Source organism: Oryzias latipes, chromosome 14 (genome assembly GCF_002234675.1).
Source record: "Oryzias latipes chromosome 14, ASM223467v1".
NCBI classification, from domain to species: Eukaryota; Metazoa; Chordata; class Actinopteri; order Beloniformes; family Adrianichthyidae; genus Oryzias; species Oryzias latipes.
Genome location: NC_019872.2, coordinates 14,600,732 through 14,620,919, shown reverse-complemented (window position 1 = coordinate 14,620,919; position 20,188 = coordinate 14,600,732). Strand labels below are relative to the sequence as shown.

Here is a 20,188-nt window from a genome sequence, read left to right as displayed (position 1 = left end):
GGGATTGGACAGTACACCCGGAACTTAAGTAGGACGCTGAACAGGTAAGTTGATTAGACTGAACCGCCCGCAGGGAGGAGTAACCAGGTAAACGCACTGCTCGAGTTGCCTGCCTGAAAAACTCCCAAGGTCGTTCATTACTATTTCATTCAGTAAATAAAGCAAAGTAATCAATTACTCTGTACAAGTAATTTACCAAACAGTGATTCTTGTTTACTTGTTTGTACACATATTTAAATTACACACAATTACTTGCAAGAAATACAAGGAATGTGGAAAACTTCACCTGCACTGTTCAGTATCCTGGTATTTCTGTCAGAGTCACACTGGTTAAAGTTTGGTTCCATTTTAGGTATGTGAATCGGATCGTTCAAAATGAATCAATATCCACTATGAATAGTCAGCCACAAAATATGATAAATCAAATTGTTGTTTTTTTTTAAATGAGTCATTACATCCCTAATGCAGTCAAATGTGGTTGACTGTAATCTTGACTTTAAGTAAAAATGTAGACAGGGCTTTGTGGAAAAAATATTTGAATTGATTATTGTACTAAAGACCTTGATAAATGCAGGAAATGCACCTCCTTTCTGATTTTTTCTTCTCCTCTGCTATTTTGAGCTTTTACATCTTCAACCTCACTTGCAATCTTCCTCTTGAACAATCTTCCCTGCATTGTTCTATTTTAAATGACATTTTCAAATATAAATATTTTTTTTGCTGCATGTTTCACCTCTACCATTTCACTGAGTTTTATCTTGAACTATCAAAACTTACAGTTCAGATGGACTTTTTCTTGTCCCGTTGCAAACTAACCAACCTCCACTTTCCATTAAAATATGCCAATTTGACTGTGAATGAATTGAGTGTCCTCGAACAACAAATTGAACGTTTCCTGGCTGTAACACGTACATGCTCAGTGTCTTTGTTTTGGGGAAGCAACAGAATTAGCATAAAACGTGAGAAGACAGAGGGACGCTACAAGTTGTTGCAATTATAAGACACTAAAAACCACAGAAACGCTAAAATGGTTAGATAAAACACAGCCTGATTTACAGTTTTAGCTGCATTAGTGGCAGTTTTAGTCTGCTTTTGTATGAGTGTTAAAGCAGCATATACCAAACACACAGCTGTGCGTACCTCCGCCATATCTTTTACCGGTGCACAGTACCGGCCGGCTTACTTTCAGCCCTGGTCACATCTAGCTGAAGCGGGTCCTTCTTTTTTTTCTCCTCTTTACCGTCTTTTTTAAAATAAAAAAAGATTTATTAGCAGTTTGCATCCAGTGTAATTGTGCATGACGCACTTTTTTTGCACAATTGTTGTTAAAAACAAAACTTTAGACCACAAAAATCATTTGAAAAAGTTTTAAACAGCATAATTTTTAAGACCAAGATATCAAAATGTAAGACTTTTTTTAATGCTTTTTAATACCTTATTTCCAATTTTTTTAATTCAAGGCTTTTAAGACTTTTTAAGACCTCGTGGGAACCCAGAACCCCTAAAAATCAAAAGTCACACAATTTTCAACATTTTCCTCTTGCTGTTTCAAGTTTGGTAAGGAACAACATTATCGTATGTGTTATTTGGTGATAAATGCAAAAGTAAAAAAAAAAATTGGAAAAGACACAACGAAAGATGGTGAACAGTAATTGTGCAAAAATGAGTTCGAAATGATATGACTCTTTCTTGAACCAACTGGTAAGCAGTGCAGTGTATGTGAGGCTTAGTCATTTGCCTATCCTTTCATCTGTGTGCCACCTAGCTTGGTGCACAGATGACCCAGTTGAGCTCTTTATTTATTGAAGGGTTTTAAACGATGCCTGAAGCCACCATAGCCGCCACTGTTACAGTTTCAGCTGTCTGTTCTGACAAAGTCACATGAAACTGCAGAGTCTCATCGGTTAGAGAAATGTGGCAGCAGGGTGCGACTTCAGATCGAGGTCTCGACTTTTCTGTCACGCATGAGATTAAATAGGCTACAATGGTATGTGAGTACTTTGAATGGGCATTTGCAAAGAAAATGTGTTTCCTGGCACAGAAAAGCCCCCATTAATGTTTAAACCAAACAGATAAGAAGCTCTTTTCAGAAAAAGAGTTTTATCATTGATTTTTATCTCTTGAAATGGGTTATGTTGTGCTGTGTATATATATATATATATATATATATATATATATATATATATATATATATATATATATATATATATATATATATATATATATATATATATATATATATATATATAACTTTCTTAAATAGGTGTGATTAATAAAGTCCTTCATGTTTGGGCAAATTGTAATGTAAAAAGGCCTAAACTAAGCATGGAGATTGAACTCTTAAGAAGGGGTGTTTAAAGAATTTAGACCAACCAAGTTTATGAGAAATAGGAAGCTATTGAGCAAGAACGGTAGGGAAGGAAGTGACGTTTCAGCTGTGGTTCTTTTCTATACAGTCTGTGGTGGCAGTATGATAAAATGGTATCTTTAGTTTGTCAGGTTGAATGTCAACATTGTTTTGGATTAAAAATGAGGATTTGTTGACAAGCCAAATACAAAACATTAATTTAAATAATAAATTCCATAAAATATATTCCAAGATGGCAATGGACTATACAGTGTATAGTAGGACATTGTATAGTAGGTTTATTCACACCTACTTTTATGTGTTTTGGTTCAGTTGGACCAGATCAAGTGTGTAGGTGTGAATGCACTAATGCGAGCCCTGAGGGGTATTCCAGGAAGCATGTTCAAACTACCCTGACTTTAAGCCTGAACTCTGGCTGAAATCCGCCTGAACTTACTCGGGGTATGTCGGTTCCAAAAGACCAGATATGAGTTGGCGTAATTACGCTCGACTTGGTAACCCTGGGTTAACGCACGTGCACGGCATGTACATAAAGACATTCTCAATGGATCGCCGATTTACGGAGTCACCATGGAAACGCATGGAGAAAAAAAGAGAGCGCAACACTTCAGTGAGACGGAGTCTGAGCTTTTAATGAAGGCGTATAAAGATTATACGTCCATCAAAAAAGTAATACGGCTGCATCGTCAGCTAAAGAAAGAGTTTCTGCTTGTAGTAGAAGAATAGACAAGCTAAACACACGAGTTTCTGATCTTATTTCCATTTTCCTTGTGACGCATATATATATATATATATATATATATATATATATATATATATATAAAACTTATCCAATTTTGCCAACTTACCGTAAATGAATTACTTCTATTGGTAACATTTAATTGAGTTAAATTTATTCAACCTAATTTCTTACGTCTATAAAACTCAATAATTGTTTATACAACTCAAATTTACATATTTATGTAACTAAATGTCATATTACTCCAATTCAATTAATCTTATTTCCATCTTAATTAATTATAATTCTTGAACTCTCATATGTCTAAGTTTGAGCCGGCAGATGTTCTCATTTTTATTAAAAAAAAAAAATGAAACGCTATGCACAAAGGGCATACAATTAGTTTAGGAATTTCCATAATTTTCCTTCTGGTAGTTGATTGTAGGGGTGCTATATAAACTCATCATCCTTTCCCTTCCTCTCACTTATGGTGCAGAGACATAAGCTTAGTAGGACAATATAACTCAACAAAACACGGTGAAACACAGTAAAACAGCTAAACAACTAAACACATTTGGTCAAAAAGCCACACTTAAACCCAAATCCGTCCAGACAGGCAAAGGGAATGGTATCCCACAATCCCTTGCGGTGCCGATCTAACAGCAACACCAAAGTTATACCTACTTAATTGAATTAATTTGAATGAAAGTAAAATAACTGTCTGAAAACTACGTGTTATTTTTAAACTGACTAAATAAAAAAATGATTTATCTTAACTGAAGCAAATAATTAAGTTAGATCAACAATGTAAAAAAGTTTATTCTTCCAACATCCATATGTGGTCTTATCACCCTCTCATGGTGGAAAAAGTATTATCTGAGCTTCTTCATCCACTAAATCCTCTTCAAATGGACACGCCATGCTGCTTCACCTCTCTGAAAACAAACTAACCTTCAATTAAACCTGCTCCAGACCAGGTTATGTTCAGAGCATGAGTTGCTATAGCAACTTGACATATCCTGAAACATACCTCCATTTCTGGGACCGAAAGCTGAGGTTATCAACTTCCTTAGCCTCAAATTTACCGTGGGAGCTAGCATAACCTGCTTTCTGGAACACCCCCCTGATCTCAAACGGGCAGACCTACACCTGTCTAAAGTGATGGTCTAGGTCCATTTCCAAATACATTGTGTATTGTACTAGGGCACTCACCTTATAAACCATGAGCTTTGGGCAAAACTTAAAGCAACAAGGCTTAGAGTGCTTCCTTCACATTTCGGAAAACTGACTCATAAATACAATGCAGTGGCATTTTAAATGTAGCAAAAGCCTGAAAAGAGTGGAGGTTTGTGCTCCAGAACAGTGCCAAATTATAGGGAAAAATTTGAAAACCCCAAGCAAAGGTACATGATATGCATTAAGCAAGAATGTATGTTCTGATGAAGAAAAAGACGAAGGCTCATGGTTTGACAAACTGTAAAATACTCACAAAGAGATGAGATGTTTACCATTGCCATACTATAAATCAACAACCCTACAGAAGAGCTTCCATGTTGTCACATTTTATGCTGCAATATAACTAGCATAATGTACTGAAATGGATTTAAAAGGATGAAGTGGGTCAACTGACTTTCCTGGTGGAAATACAACCTTAGTTTTTACAAGGCTTTAACCATAACATTCAAAGAGAATTTTGCATTATTTTCACATTTTGACTGGTAACCACATCCATAATTAAATATGATCAAGATGGCTTTGTTTCCTACTTTGTTTACTCGAGGGTTTTGGATTTGTGTTCCAGTCTAACTTTGATTTATCTATTTTCACGCCTGCTAAATCCCTTTTGGGGTCACGAGGTTGCTGGAGCCTATCCCAGGTACTATTGGGCAAAGTCAGGGTCCAGAACACCAGTCTGTCGCAGGGTCAGAGTAAACTTCCAAAACGCCTAATATAAACTACAGTGAATGGTAAAACTATGGCCATTTTCCTTTTCATGATTTATACAAACTAAGGTAAAAAGTAAGACCTGTCAATTTACATTGATGTTATAAAACATATAAAAATAGTCATATTTTTAAACGGCCTGTCACAAATGTCATCTGATTCGTATTAATCAATGAGGGACACCGAGTTACACTGAAGCAACTCTTTTTCAGCTAACAAAGCTGTTGGAAACATAAGCTAAGTGAGGGCTTACGGCTAAGAAACGAGCCGTTCTGACCTAAATTCAACTGTCCCACTTTAACAATAGACATGTTGATTAGGTATTGCCTTATATTGCTAATCGTTAGGTCTCATCCTTGTCTCAGTCTCACTAAACTGTTTGCTACTTTTATTCCATAAAATCGCCGTGGTTGGTCTCCATGTCTGAAATAATAACTATGTCATTTATTTAGCTGCACAAGCAATGAAGATGTTCAGCCGTTTCAGTGGACAGGTACCTGTATTTACACAATATCCCTTTTCAAAGGGTAACAGCGGGTCATATTATATTTCCTTTGGTAGCTATACCAAACAGTCAATATTATGAAGCTGATCCAATCACACAGCTGCTAACTTTGCATAAAACTAGCTGGATCTCTGCTGGAAGACTGTAGGTTTCTGTTGCAGCAACTTCTAAAAAAAGCTCCACCAGTTAGTTTTCCCTTTTGCAAAAGAGCTGATACTGTTTGGGTAATGAAAATGGAAAATTCAAAGCATTGTGTTGTCAGTACACCTGCAACAGTTGGGAGAAGGAAGAGAGAAACACACACACAATGATTATCTGTGTTTTTAAACACTAGTAAAGCACACATCACATGTATGTAAATACTGAGGAAAACAGAAACATTAAAAATCATAATTCACATGTGTTACTTTAATAATCATGCCCCTTTCATTGCTTAACGTCTTTTAGATTATGTATCTAAAAAAAAAGAATTAAGAAAAAACCTTTTTTGGTATTTTTAGATGATTGCTATCCCTTATGGGAAAACCAAGAATGTCTTGTAATCACACTGATTTAAAAGCCTCACACCCATTCCCAGGATGCCAACTAGAACATGATTACATCATAATAAAGGCAAAACGAAGCAAGACCTTGTTCTGCTTTTAATCGAAACACTGAGCTGTTTTGATATTGGTGAATTTGACTGAATCATGCAATGTTTTTGTTGCTCGTGGTTTTTTTCTGGGTAAATTTCCATTCACAAACAAAAGTATTGACCCCTGCCAGAGCTCCTTAACTAGGTTAGGTTTGGTTAGATACAGAGGTTTCATTCAACCATGGGGGGGCGGCCCTATAAAAACACTGTAAGAATAAATCTACTAATTATTGTCCTATTACGGCTGTTTTTTTTAAAAACAACAATCTGTTGATTTCATTAAATTATAGCATTGTTTTTTTCCTCTTTTTCTAATCAAACCAGTCAGAGAAGCTTTTTTTTCCTAAATGCTATTTATTTTCAGTTATGTTTAAGTGAATTTCATAGTTAGAGTTTAGACTTTTCCACCTTCTTCATGGTTTGTCTTGCATGACAGGTTTTCCAAAAAGTGTTACAGATTGAAACGCAGATCCCTTATGGGTTTATTGTGTATTATAAAGGTAAGTCATTTGCTGACAAATATCAAGTGTGCCACGTATATTCCTTTTAATTTGAATATTTTACAAAGAACCCCTGATAAAAATAGGCGGTTTTCACGCGATTACCCTAATTTTATAAGCAATGAACAACTTTTTATAGAGGGTCCCAAAGCACTTTTTAAAAATTTATTCATTTATATAAATCAGTTAGGTTGCTGCATTGCTCTTTTATGTTTGCTTGTTTAGATTTTAAACCTGATTCTTAATTCCAAAGCTAATTAATCAGCAAGAGATTATGGAGGCATAATTACCTGCTTTGATTTCTCACTGATGGCTAATTTCTTACTCGCTTTTGCAGAACTGTTTCTGTCACTCATTTCCCTGACTGAATTCTATCAAATATCAAAATCAGCTCATACACAGTGTGTGCTAACATTCTCTACTATTCAAAGCCAAATAAAAGCAGGTTATGCTACAATGGAGACCTATTTAATCCCTGCTGCCTGCACTCAGCAGTGACTCTCATTTTATCAGGCATCATCCCTTCCGATAGTCCCCCACCGGGGGAAGCCTGAGAGCTCGCTCTGTCATTTAATATTTAGTTCTGGCCAACCTGCTCCATTGCTGCTTGCTAATGCGCTTTTATGTGCACACGCACACACACATTCTCATTTCTTAAATCCAGATTTTTGTGTCAACGTTGCAATGCTGCAGAGTGCATCCGAAGTGACCAGCGTTCACTTACATCAGTAGAGTAGAACTAGAACAATAGCGTGTCGCCTGCTGAATGTGGAGAGATTCTTTCTTTGTGACAAATACATTTCAGATTCCTGACATCATGAAGTAAACGTCCTAATTTCACTCTTCCAAAATAAATTCATCTTTAAACTGATACTTTAGATGCACAAAATGAAAAAAAATCCCAAATATGAATTTGGATGACTTACTATTTGGTATAATAGCATAGCAAGGATTGAATTGGTTTGCTTTTTCAAAGCAGTTTATGTATAAATACACTTTTACAGACAACTGATACAATGGATATTGGTGAATTTGACTGAATTATGCAATGTTTTTGTTGCTCATAGTCTTTTTCTGGGTAAATTTCCACAAACAAAAGTATTGACCCCTGCCAGAGCTCCTTAACTAGGTTGGGTTTGGTTAGATACAGAGGTTTCATTCAACCAATCACATTATCCAGATTTGTTAGCTCAGCTGCCAGAAGCTTCATTTAATGCATTTCAAGCCCTGACATGATGCCCGTCTGTATTTTAAAGCCTAGTTTTAGCTGAAATTATTTTTTGTTATGCAAATGTTGTGACTTGCTAAAAGTTTGACTTCTACACTCTTCTTAATATAGCTGGAACTGTATTTAATGGGGTAAATGGCGAGAGCAGCTGCAGACAGAGCAGCTGAAATCATGAATAAGACATTTCCTGTGTCTGTGCAAAAATGAGCGCAGGAGGTGCCATGCAAAGATGCTACCAAGAATGGTCATCACTCAATCTCTACAAGAGGGCAGAGAAGATGAATTACATTCAGAACACAATATTTCTTTTTTATTTTATTTTTTAGGATCTAACATAGACTTGGGTCATTAGGGTCACTTTAATTATATTCAGTCAACTAAAATAACCTCTGTCTTCATATTCACTAACAAATTGGTGTATTCAAAAGTTTTTCTTCACCTTTCAGCATATCCCTACCGGGGTCGCCACAGTAAAAGTCACATTTAATTAACTTTAAAGAGGTCAATGCCCTCACCAGCAAGTCCTAATTCAGATGCAGCCTGTTGAATTAGATAAACTAAAACAAACTAAATAAACGCGAAATTTTGGGCAATCACAATTTATTCCAAACAGAAGTCAACAGGTTACATATTTTCCACAGTATAAGGCGAACCCTAAATTAGTTTTGAAATTTTGTCATATAAGGCACACCCAACTATAATGCGCATTAAGACAGACAGAATATTCAGAGATAAAGTCGTCAGACTTGATTAATTTTGTTCACGCTAAACGTTAGCCTTGTTGGAGTATTCACAATACCTGAAACTTCCCTCCATGTTTACAACATGTAAAAAAAACCATACTTCTTGTTGTTCATGTTTTGGCTGTTAGGGGTTGCCATGGAAAATCGGCTTTCACTAATCTGCACAGGTGGTTTGGAAGAGAGTTATTACGTTGGATGCCCGTCCTGACTCAGCCCTGTATTTTCAAGGCACAGGAAGACCCAGCTAGGCAGCTGGAATTTTAGGCTCATTGCACACGCCCTGTGGATCGAACCAAGGTTTCCTGCATGGCAGTCTTCCACCAAGCCAACTGAAAAACAGACTGATATCGCTAAAACAAAAGTTACTGTGACTATGCTAACTCCCAACCTTGTTAGTAACGTAAAAAAAAACAACAACAGTCCAACACTGCTACACATTAGGTAGCGTATTTACAATAACACCCAACCTTGTTTGCAACTCGTAAAAAAACAAACATTTTGACAGATCATTGTGTACCTCTCATGCTATGTTCATACTGGGCTTGGAAACTTGCGTACCAGCGGCCACTTCCCAAAGTGGCTTCTGTGTTCACGCATCGATACTCACGTTTTTAAGTCCATTTTTGGGCACTAAGCTAAATGCATGTTGAACGCGAATCAAAAGTTAAACTAGTTGAAGTGTGACCAATCAGGGAGTCAGATTTGGTAGTGATGTATGGGCAGCGTCCTTTTTTAAAACGCAGAAGTGCCAACCGCTTGAAAAGTGATCATGAAGTGAAGTGATCATTAATAATTGCGGTTTGTGCTCGGCCGGGCTTACATGACACTAAGACTTTCATATATCCGAATAGAGGTGTGAAAGAAAAAGCCTGGAGCAAGATTCGCAAAGTCTTTTCCAACTTTGCACTTCACCGTGCGGAAAATATGGTCAACTGAGCTACACCTGTTTCTTCCAATGGGGTTAAACTTTTTTGCCACTGCGAGTTTTGAGTTGACAGGTTTCACAGCGTATCTTTTCTAATGGGGAGTTACGAGAGTGGGGAAGGTTGAGAGCAGCTGCTAGCAGAGAGGGAAGTGGATTCTCCTCTGCCAGGCCATCTGTTGCACCTGCTCAGTCTCCAGTTGAAAGGGTTAAAGGGACACCGCCATAGATCAGACCAAAAGTGCAAACAGCTTGTCGATCTGAAATATCAGTACCAGCAACTGTCAGTCACCCAAGAGCCACAACACTGACCTCCAGTTTGAAGGTGTTGACCGTTGTCAAATGATTAATCTTACCACCAGAGGCGTTACTTCTATCAGCAGCTGTTCTATGAGTCTGCACATTTCAACTGGGATATCTTTGATTGGGCTGTTTGATAAAATGTTGATTTCAGACACAAAACAACATTTATTTTTAATGGAGACGATAATGCAATTCATTTTTACATGTGTCAAATTTAAAAGGAAAAAAGCAACATGATTGGTAAAAGGATCAACATTTTCTGAGAGAATTCTGCCGTGTACAGTACAGTAAAACACACAGCGTTATAAATCTGCAAGTCATCTGCAGTCTTTTCATTTTCTGGAACCCGTCCTGCTCGGTGACCTTCAAATTTTGACATTCTTCAGTTTTCCTTTCACAGCTCCAGCTCGCCTCCCTGAGACCAACTCTTGGCTGCAAGAGACTTCTTTCATTCCCACTCTCTTTTTTGTTGTGCAACATTTCGGCCTTCTGTCCTGCAAAGACACCACCACCCCGTCACACTCTGAAGGGCTGCTCCCGACACAAGTCAAGAGGGCCGACAATATTTTTAGCGTGCACAGACGACACCAAAACACATCTACCCACACGTGCAGGTAAACCTACTCTAAGCAGCAACACAGCAAGTAGGAAGATTACGAGAGGGAGCTGTGTCAATGTGTCAGTGTGTGAGTCTTTCCTCTGTCTTCCTCCATCCATCTCTCGCTCACTCCCCTCCCCTATCTGAGACAAAATGGCCAGATGGCTTCCAATCCTGAATGCTAATCCCCAACACACACACATTGTAGCTGTGACATACCTACTGCTAGACTGCTGCTTTTGCTCAGGGTCCTCCAGCAAACAAGCTAAGATGTGGTGGTGGTGGTGGTGGGGGGTCATCCCTGTCATGAGTGTCTGTCAACATAGGTCCAGCGCGATAACTTCACTTCACAAAAGCAGCATAACTTACCCAAACCAAGTCCTCAACAGATGGAAGGAGGCCTCTTTCTATGTGTTTTGTGTGTCCTACTATCATATTTCAGACGGGCCGGTTAGCAGGCTGTGGGCCAAGATGAGCCTCTGTGTCTACTGCTTTTGTTGGCTGAGGCGAGGTAAGAGAAGCTGCGTGTGTTGGGTTACACTCACCAGTGGAAAACTGGGGGAAGCCCAGAAACACACTCCAATACTTAGTTGGGATTATAAGAAAAATGAAAAAGAAGAAAGAAAGAAATGGTCTTATATCATTTGTTATATTTATTTAAGATACCGACAAAGCACATATTAAGTCCTGTCACTTCACTACTGCACAAACAAAGCTAGAGATACATTATTTATGATTTAAACAAACACCACAATGTCTTAGCAGAGCATGGACAGTAAATGCTGTCACTTTCTTCAATGTTTAACCGTTTTAAATCCTATTACAACCATTTTCTTAAAACATTTAGTCATAATGGTTTTACCTAATAATCTAACACACTAACTGGGACTAATTTAACCCTTTAACACTTAAATAACGTGCTTTATGACATACCGTAACTCCTCAGCCATTCATGCCATCAACGTGAATCAGTTGATTGTGACGCAGAAAAAAGCGTTGTTTTATATCGGCTTTGCGCCGTAACCCAGCCAGCAAGGCCATGTGGGCCCCATATGGCTTAAAAGTGGGCAGAAAATGTGGGCTCTGAGTGGGTTTGTCCACAGTTTCCAAGGTGGCCAACAGGTGGGTCCCAACACGGAAACAGCAGACACTTGGCCTTGCTGGCAGGGAATGCAACACTTTACGTTAGTCGCTTTTCTCCGCAACGACATCAGCTAATTTACGTTGATTGTGTAAACACTTCAGTTCTGTAAAGCAATGGTCCCCAACTTTTCAAACGCCACGGACCGGTATGACGTCACACAAAACTTCCACGAACCGGTCTTTCAAATGTAGGATGAATATTATAGTAATACTACGCTGATAGGAACAGAGACGTGACAGGACGAACCCTGGGCTTTTATTTTGACTAGCTTAGCATTGTACATCGCACAGGTATCATCATCCTCTCCCCTTCTCACACTCATGATGCAAAAAAGAAGTACTGTCTATTAAACGTAGCTTTCTTTTTTTGGAAGTCGAAGGCTCCTCTTCCGTCTCCTGGCTGGGCGTTTTCCCCTTACCCAAGAAACTTTCCAAAGACGTTTGTTTGTTAGTCATTTTGCTAGCTCCTGGGTTTTATTTTAGCGGTAACCTATTATGTGACCGAGAAGAGCGCCTTGGCCTGCGTCTAGAGTGACATAGACGGATGTAACAGAGAATCGGGCAATTTTTCAAAATAAAACATCTTTAAAATTCCGAAATAAATAAAACGGAAGTAATGCAAGTTGTTTATTCTTTCTGTCAGTCAAAATTTGCCGTAGCTTTTTGAGTACAAATAAAGCCAGAGCTAGCTGTCTAAACAACCTAACGCTAGCAGAGTTTTTGTATCTGTGGTTAGAAGTGTATTATGACTAGCTTTATAGGAGCCTCAATTAGGAAGCACAGACAGCTTACTGAAGAAACTGAACATCAGTGTGTGCAGAGACTAAGAAAAACAGAGCTACAACAAGCCCATATTCCTGCGACAGCTCTTTGTAGATAAAGGTGTGTTGGATTTTTTATATTTTTAGCTTTCCAGGCATGTTAGCATTCTGTGTGAAGCTGGGAAGCAGTCAGCATCACAGATTTGATGAATAGTGAGATGTTCAAGAACCAAATGCCTCTACTCTTGACAAGTGTCACCGTGCTTCCCTGGGCGGTTCTATCTCCAACACCTGACTGTGTTGCCGTGTTGGATTAGCTGCTGTAGCCCTGGTCTCTGTTCTGTCAAGCCCAGAGCTGGATAATGAGCTTTACTTGAACTTGATTAGATCAGAAATTTGTGGTGCTGAAGTCTCGAGGAACGTTTTGGTTGTTTTTTGAGTATGACTGATACGTAAGGTCCTCAGAGGACATGGTTGTGACAGATCCTTAGGTATGAGTGACGAGGAGGAGGAAACTGATCCTATCTGCATCGGAACAATGTTTATATCTTTGGTAACCCATCCCCCAGTCCCTGTTGTCAACCTTTTCACTCTCCGTCGTTGACATGACTCCCTAAAATCCCTCCTTTGTGCCAGACAACAGGTTTTCCAACAGGCCTTGCACTCTACAGGATAACTGCACTTCCTGGGAGAGGGATCTCCCTGCTGGATCTGACACGGGTGAAACCAGCACAAGTAGTTAAAAAAAAAAAATCAGCTTTTGCTGCAGTCAGTTCTTGAGGGCTGTAGGAGGAATTGGAGGTAGCTCAGCTTTCACTAGAACCGGTCCCCACCCCCACTCTGATTCCCAGTGAAGTCAGGTGACCAGATGTTGTATATCTCCCTGTCATTCCAACCGCCATGAAGAGGCTGCACAGCCATGTCAGTGCCAGGATACAGAGGCACGTCCCTGCTGTGGGCGAGGAAGCCTGCATGATCCCTGCTGGCCCTTCCCTTATGAAGTCCACCTCAAGGGAGGCCATCCATGAGGCGGTGCACAGATAACAAAAGAGCATCTACAGGCATATTGCTCCTCCATCACCCTCCCACATCCACAGCGACTACGGCTTCAATCCACCTCTGGATATACAGCCTCAGAATAGCTCCTTTTATTGTGTGTATTTCAGATGTGAAACTGCAGCTCTCCTATTTACGCATGAATCCCATTCAAATGTCATCATTGATTGCAACCCCCCACCCCTTATTTGATAAGGGGGCTATTTGTGAAGCACAAGTGGGTGTATGCAGCCTGATACAGAGGATGGTATATGATGATATAAAGCAGCCGCCTGATGCAGGCATCCATTTCCATTCCTCCCCCCATGAGCAGACTGCTGATGAAACAGATGCCTCCTTAGAAGGGCAGAATGCAGAGTGGAGGAAGAAAAAAAATGAAAGGCTACAAAGCACCCCTACATTTACAGCCCCCCTCCTCCTCCTCCTCTTCTCTCCTCTCCTCCTTCCTCTGCCTCCCCTTTCCACATCCCTTTTAACATTACAGAGAGGGAATTACCTGAAATATATATCTTCACATTCTCTTGCGCGGGCTTTCTCCTGTGGATCTGGAGTCCTGGTAGATTCATCGTCAGCCGTAAAAGTCCTACTGACAGTTTAAAGGCAGGACTGCCATTCTCCTGTCAGACCAGTTCCTGACCCTAAAAGCAAGCTTGTTCGGCAGGCTGGATGCTTCACTGGCTGCTCACTGTTCCCTAGCCCGTGATGTCATCCACCCTTCACCGCTGATTGGCTGAGCGGCTGAATATTCATGCAGGCGGCCGCTCGAGGGGCGGGGACAGCCAACGGGCAGAAGCGGTTGGTTTTCTGTTTCACAGACCAAACATGCAGGGAAAAAACTAACTGGAAGAGTGATATTAAAGGTTGATTTAGAGATTTTTTTGAACATGGGAGCACTTGATTGACGAAAACAATTCTATATAACTATGCCACGTGTAAAAATACAAAAAAATGGCATTTGTTAACAAAAACGAATTATTGTGTTCAAACTGTTTCGTTTCATTCTCTATAGTTTCACCTAATTAAAAAAACATAATCATAATTATAGAACCACATAGATTCTACAGTCATAATGCAATTTTCTATTAAATGTTTAGTGTCTTTCATAAATTTATTATTACCTTTCTCCCCCGTTTACCTCATACAAAAGGGCTCCCGTTCGGACACAGCAACCCAAACATTTTCTGCATGTGCCCTCATTTGCCTATGATGTCATCTTTTACCCGTATCTCACCTGTGATTGGCTGCCTGCGGCAGCACCTGCAAAGGCTCACGGCTGGGGCTTCAAGGTGGTCTTTCTGAGGCTCCCTGATTTGGGGCTGGTTGTCCTGACAACCCTTGTGATGTCGATTTCTTTGCTCGAGAGAAACATTTCTGTTCTATGATAGAGCTCAATGAATCCGATGGAAAACATGAATATGAGAAAAAAAACGTCCTTTACGATGCGTTTATTAACAAAATATGGTGGCTTTTTAAAAATATTGTTTCTAAAATTCTATGTGATAACAAGCCTTATTTTTAAAATAAGTCTTAGGTGTTAGCACCAAAAATCAATGTATTTTTCATTAAAACTTTGTATTTTTAATTAATGTATTATTTTATTTTTGCTTTGCTAATGTTTATCTTTAGAATTAAAGACCTTTTTTAAGCAGATTGAAAGCTCACGTGTCTCAGAAAGCCAGACAAGCATGGTACTTCTTTAAAGAAAAGGAGTTGCTTTGTCTCTCCTAGACTGTTTTTTAAGATAATAATTCCTACTACTCCTTTAAAAGTTAAAGATAACAACAACAACTATGTTTTCCTTCCCTATATAAAGACCTACATTTGACAGCAAATTAATTATAAAAACTGTACGGGAGATCCATGGCAGAACGAGAAAGAAACAACTTTAAAACATCTGCTTTGTTATCTCAATATAGACCCTCTCCCATGAAAATCGTGTTTGGTGTTTTAACAGGTTCTTCCGGCATTTTCCTCCTGATAGAGGACATGTATAAAGAAAATTATCCTTAAAATCGCATTGTATTGTATTTCTTCATACCCTGCTTCACTCCATTTTAATGCATCTGCTTGCAGACAAATAAATCCACGCAAGACTCTGTTTTCCTCATTCAAGCTGACATCTGCTTCAAAACTGTATGGCTGGATGGCACCCATGACCAAATGAAATGTTCTGCAGTTACAAAGTTTGCCTGCAACATTTATGAGTCCTTGCCCTGAAATAACCCACATTACTAATGAGACACCAGAGAGCAAACAGTGTAAAAACCTATGTCTTTTCCTTTGTTTCGTTGGATAAATCCAATGAAAAAGCATATTTTCATTTGAATAAACCCCTTCAGTTTGGTTTATGTGGAAGGGCATTTGTTTTGTGACCTGAAAGGCAGAAACTGTGATGGTAACAGGTTTTAAAAGGGCGCACAGTCAACTCAAGCAGACATGCTGGCTGCTCCCTTTACCAGCCCTGAAGCTCATCCTGCTCCATTACTGTGAGCCAGCATCCATCCAGGCATACATGAAAGTAGAACCTAAATTCCATGTTTTAGACTGAAACGTATCACAGGATCATTTCAAATCTGGTCCCACACCTGTTCTAAATTAGGGTGAGGAGAATCACAAGTGAATGTGGACACATTACATGTAATATGGACAATCTTAAAGAAAAAAAAAACAGAAAGAGAAAGCAAAGGCAGTTTGGGAATGAATAAGAAACAAAATACTGCTTTTGTAACTTCTAAGAGTACATGCACTTGTTCCATAGATCTTTGAACAGGTGGGACCAAAAGAACTTTGATCAAAGCCACAATGCAACATGGTTTTACAAAACCAAACGCATCTGGGCACAGAACTGCACCATCTTTGTCTCCTTGGAAGAAACCCTTTCTCTCCACATTGGCCCTACTTTGAATTATGGGATCCATATTGGATAGGCATGTCTGATTAATTCAATGCTACAATTTTATAATCCTTTATATATAAAATAGGATTTTGACATAAGTGATGCATTATACCATAGACAGTACTTCTCTTTCTCAGATTTGGTCAAAAACCTATTTTCATAATGTTTTTACGCAACCTAAAAAAGTGTATTTTCACACTTTTGGTGATGGTGAAAAGTATGTACTTGTTAAAGGGAGGCATGCGAGAAAATGCAGAAGACAAAGTAACTCTGAAATGCATTCATAAATGCATATCATTATTATCTTTCCATCCAGCGTCTTAAAGAAAAAAAAACGTGAAGGATTCTGCTAACTGGTGCAGTCAAAAGAAGCCAAGTTACATCCACCCTTTGCTACTGTAAGGCCGTAAACGCTGACAGGACATCTTGCTGCTGCATCTTAAAGCAGCATGATTTACTGCAGTCAGTGATCAAGCTTTTATCATGAATCCTGTAAATTTCCTTGGAGGCAAAGCACAAATCTGCACCAACATTTAATAATGAGCTCTGTTTGGAATTTACGACTGTGTTGAGAAACTGTTCTTGTAAAAAAATATATATACATATATGAGCTAAGATTTGTCCCCTGATCAACAATTTAATGATTACGCTAGAAAACCAGGGTTGATTCTTTATTTAGAATTAACTTCAGAAAAAGTGAAAATGGTTAAATAATTAAAACTGCAAAGGTGATAAACTTAGAATAAAATACTGAAGATTGTTCATAACCACAAATCACAAAGTGTGGCTTTTATTTCATTTTTTGCGACAAAAAGGATTTTAAACTACGTGATGAAAATACTACAATGGTGTTATCCCAAAGGAGAAATAGAAATTGATCACAGAAAATGGAAAACAAACTATCAAAAGGGAAAACTGAGGAATGCACAAACTCCTAGAAACTCCTTTCAAATGTTATATTCTTTGTTCAGCTATCCTAGTCAGGCAATCCTTTGCATTGGATCCTGGTTAATGAGGATATTTGTTTTCTTGGACATATGAAAAATATCTGTTTAACCCACTTTTGGGATAAATAAGTGTATCAAAAGAAAAAACTTTAAAGACACAACACAATGTCTGTTCAGCTATTGCAAGCTAACATCCATTCATTAGCAGAATTCTTTTATTGCCAATTTTAGTCATATTCAACTTACCTTCTTAATTTTTATTTCTCACCTTTTTTGTATGTTAAACAAATGTATCTAATTTAATTGAAATGCATCTATTATGGTGCTAATACAACTGATCTGTGTTGTTAATAGTATTGATATAAAGACTTACAACTGTGTGCAAATCCATGAAGTTGTGTTACTTTTTTCATTTATGTTCCATTAGCTACAACATTTTTGTTAACTTTCTTATTGATAATAACACAAAAATTGTAAATTGTCTTTCAAAATTAAAATGTTGGAAAGGAAAAATTTTAAACAGTTTCAAAATAGCTTATCTTATAAACATGTACTTAAGCAAGAAGTTCTTATTACATGGATTTTATTTCATACAAACTGTGGTTTACAAAATTATGTTTTAAAGTTTATTTTCCTAAACAGTGTAAAATGTTATGAAGCTGAAGCTTAAAAACTATGCAATATGTTTATAGTGAAAATGTAATAATATAAGTTGTATTAATTAATTGCAATTGGTAGTTTCCCTATAGTTTGATTGTTCTGAAATAATGAAATAATAATGGATTGGATTCATCTGCGCTTTTCCAGACATTCAAAGCGCTTACAATGTATATCCATTATTCATTCACTCCTCATTCATACCTGGTGATGGTAAACTACTGTGGTAGCCACAGCTGCCCTGGGGCAGACTGACAGAGGCGTGGCTGCCCCTCTGACCATCACCGGGACATTCATAGGCATTCACTCACACCAGTGGAGCAATTCTGAAGGCAGGGAGGGTGAAGTGTCTTGCCCAAGGACACAATGACCGCCGACCCTTTGTTTTTTTGCCCAAATGTTTTCTAATGAGGGAAATGTTTTCTAAATTATAGAATGGCTCAAGAAAAACACCAGTCAATACAGCATCTATGAACCCAAACTTTTAGGGACAGTGTGTTTCAAAACTGGTCCAAATCTGGAAAGTCAGAAAGAAATAATAATGTAAAATGTCTCAGCATTAGAAATAACCCTTTAGCAAATTAGCCCAAATATAAATCATTTGTGTGTGATTTACTGTTGCTCTCAAAATTGCTAAATCTGTTTTTGGTCAGAGAGTAAACTGGTGTACATCCCAGCTGTCACTGGAATTGGCCAAGCCTCCCCAAGCAATTCATAGCTGCAGACGTCAACGCATGCAACTGGTGTGTTGTCATTCAGACTGCTGGTGAAGGATTCCTTGGTCTATCTCAAGGAGGTGTTAAATATCCTTGCAGGACCCCTGACAGTTGGTCAGCAAAGCATTTTAGTAATTTGCTCAGTAAACTATGGGGTACACCCTGGATCATAGGTGGGCACTTCCAGGCCTCGAGGGCCGGTGTGTCTCCATGATTTCCAGATATTCTTGCCCTACTCATGGCTAATTACCTGGTTCAGGTTTGTCCAGCAAATCAGAACATGCCAGACCAGGGTATGTTGGAAAATATGAAGGAATGTGGCCCTCAGTGCCCACCTCTCCCCTGGATAGTTTCCCAGTCCATTGCTGGGCCACACACAGGCAAACACACTCCCATACTCCTAAGGGAAAATTTGGAAAAATCAATCAACCTACTAAGCACGTTTTTGGACTGTGGATGGAAGCCGGAGTGCTTCCATCTAAACACGCACTAGGAGAACATCTAAACTAGAAACTTCCTCTGTGTTTATACGAGCATCACTCCTCTGCTGCTCCTTCGTCAATCCAAGAAGGATGTGCAGCCCCACAAAATGAAGGGTGGGAAATTGGAGATGATGGGTTCTATGGCTTGTTATCAAATAATAACAGCACTGGCCAATTACAGTGTATAAAACATATCAAATTATGGTTTAGATGATCACATTATGGCAGAACTCACAGTGCTTTGGGAGTTCAGGTAGAGGAAATGTAAAGCATCACATGAAATCCTGTTATATGAGGGGAAAATAGAAGTTAGTTACATTCAACTGAAAAAAAACTCAGGATATCTATTAAATATTTCTTCAGGTATTTAAATAATAGTATTCTATCTTCTAATGCTGACAATATGAAGTGTTGCTAAGAGAAAGCTTGGCTTTAAAACTATATTACATTTTGAGGGTTTTGAAGGCAAAGATTATTGGACCGCAAATGAAAAATTGAGTTGAATTTTCATTATTGCAGACTAAAGGAGAGCTCCTCCCAAAAGGGAAAAGGAAACTGGAAAACAAACAAAATCAAAAAGTGTTTAACAGAGAACTTTTTTGCACTGCAGCTTTTAAAATGAGCAGAAATATTGTGTTAAAGTCAATTCATTAAATGTTGCGATCTAATAAATTAGTAAAATGACATATATGATGATCTAAAAATAGAAAAAATAAGGAAAACACTAAAAATGTTACTGTCTTCCACTGAGTAGATATTGTTCAGAGCTAAATGGACAGATAAAGTGTTACTTATTTAGAAGTTTTATTCTGGCATAGGGGAGAATACACAAAAACAAAGAACCCCTGTTTTTTGCTTATTATGTATTTTGATTATTTACTACTAGTAGAAATTTTTTTCTAAATGTATGACATTATTTGTTTTAATCTTAATGATGTTGATCAGTAAAAATCCTGTTTACCAGATTGATACAAAGATGGATTTAAATTTAATCTAAAAACTATTTTAAACTTTTGCAATCCAGTTTTCTGTTTAAATGAGAATTAGTCAATAAAACAGAGATGTTT

At 38.2% G+C, this 20,188-nt stretch overlaps 1 protein-coding gene across 4 annotated transcripts in view; it reads right to left on the bottom strand.

The window, feature by feature from the left end:
* The window catches only part of LOC101162700 (serine/threonine-protein kinase PAK 3), a 45,797-nt gene extending 31,054 nt beyond the window's left edge, over nt 1-14,743 (bottom strand). For all 4 annotated transcript variants that reach the window (XM_011483447.3, XM_011483448.3, XM_011483449.3 and 1 more), the window contains exons 1-2: nt 14,655-14,743; nt 13,920-14,227 (exon numbers count right to left, since the gene is read on the bottom strand). The gene's annotated coding sequence lies outside the window, so the exon portion shown is untranslated. The remainder of the gene's footprint in view (nt 1-13,919; nt 14,228-14,654) is intronic.
* Between the last annotated feature and the right edge of the window lie 5,445 nt (nt 14,744-20,188).